Source organism: Penaeus japonicus, unplaced genomic scaffold (assembly GCF_977035675.1).
Source record: "Penaeus japonicus unplaced genomic scaffold, GWHDUDI00000001_assembly GWHDUDI00000016, whole genome shotgun sequence".
NCBI lineage: Eukaryota > Metazoa > Arthropoda > Malacostraca > Decapoda > Penaeidae > Penaeus > Penaeus japonicus.
This window is the reverse complement of record NW_028234418.1, coordinates 26,987,994-26,990,493: the sequence shown is the minus strand read 5'-3', so window position 1 is coordinate 26,990,493 and position 2,500 is coordinate 26,987,994.

Genomic DNA, 2,500 nt, shown 5'->3' with positions numbered 1-2,500 from the left:
ATATACATATATATATATATTATATATAAAATATAATTAATATATATATGTCTTAGAACTCAATATGATATAGTGTTTATATATATAATATATTATATATATAATAAATAGTTATATATATATATAATATATATAGTATATATATATATATATATAATATATGATTATATATTATGATATATATTATATATATACATAATCTATATAATATATAATATATATATATATTTAAAGAGAGATAGAGAGAGAGAGAACAGTACAGACATATATAATATAAATATATATATATGATAGTATATATATATATATAGTAGGTAGCTATATAAGTATATATATATATGTATATATATATGATGCAATGTAATTTTACTAATATCATATATATCAAATATATATATATATATATATATATATAATAACCATATATTTATATATATATATATATAAAATATATATACATAACATTATAGTATATATATAATAAGTATAGTATATAATATAGTATTAGTATTACTATATATATACCATATATATATTATATATATATATATACTATATATATATATATATATATGTTATAGTATATGATATATATAATTGCATGGATATAACATATATAATTCATATAATTTATATTTATATAGTTATATAAGTATATATATATATATATATCTATATATATATATGTATTAAATATATAATATAGAAGTTATATATATATTATGATAATATATAATATATATATATATTATATTATATATATAGATTATATATCTATATATATATATATATTGTGTGTTGTGTGTGTGGATGTGTGTGTGTGTGTTGGTGTGTGGGTGTGTGTGGCTGTGTGGTGTGTGTGTTGTGTGTATCTACATCACCGTTCAGCTGTATCATTCCACTGCAGGATCTATGCCTCTCTTACTTTTTTCCCAATCATTCCGTATATGATCCCATATATGCTATATATTATATATATATATATATATATATATATACTAGTATATATATTATATATATACATATAAACTATCCATAATCCCCTATATATATATATTAGAATATATATATATATATATATATCCAGTTATTAGTTATACAGTACATATCTATATCTTATAAGAATAGCAATTCTAGTATAGTATAGGTATATAATATTTGTAAATGGTATATAGCACACACACACACACCACACATACAACAGCACACCATATATGAATAGTATATAATAGTATATGATATTATATTTATATAAATAGTATTATATCTATATTATATATAGATTGTATGATATAATCGTTTATATCATTATGTTCACATATGTTAAATATATATATGTATGATATTATATATACTTATATACTATATATATATATAATATATGATATAATATATATAGTAATGCATAAAGTATGATTAGTATTTATCTAATCTATCTATATATACTATTTAGTAGCTAATATATATAATTAGCTATTATATATAGTATAGATATATATGTTATAAATATACATAAGTATATATATATATATATTACTATATGTTATATATATATATGTTATGATACATAAAGTGTCTTATTTTATATATATATATATATATATATATAATAGTATATATACTATCAAACATATATATTAACAAATTAGTATTAACATACAATAAATGTAGCTTCATGGACTTAAATATATTATATATATTTTATATGTCATAATTACAATGAAATATAGTATATATTATATTATATATATTATAATATATAGAATATTATATATATATATATATATTATATAGAAGAGAGAGGGAGAGAGATGTTTAGAGAGAGACGGACGAGAATGAGAGAGAGTATTTAAGTAGTAGGAGATGGAGGAGATAGTGGGGATGATCGAGGTAGAGAGAGAGGAGAGAGAAAGAGAGAGAGATAGAATAGTATAAATACTTAATTGATAGGTAGTATTTAAATTATTATGTATATATATAGTATATATATTATTTATATATATATATATTATATAGATAGATAGTTAATATTGATAGTATATGCATTATATATCTTTATAATATATAAGTATATATATACAGTGATTTATACATATGTCTATGTACGGTATATATATATATATATAATTATATTGATATTATTATATAGACTATATATATCTATATATATATAATTATATATATATATGGACATATATTAGATAACATATATATATTAATAATCCTATATACAAGTGATACATATACATAATACATATAAAATACACATTACACATTTTCACATACACATACACATACACATTCACATACCATACAATACACACACACCTCCAACAGATAGATATAATATATATTTATAAATATTTGATAATATAATTCTAATATATTTTTTTCTGTTGTCATATGTTTATATAGGTATTTATATATTAAGTTATTTATATATATATTATATATATACTATATATATTCATGGTGTAATATTATAATATTATATATATAT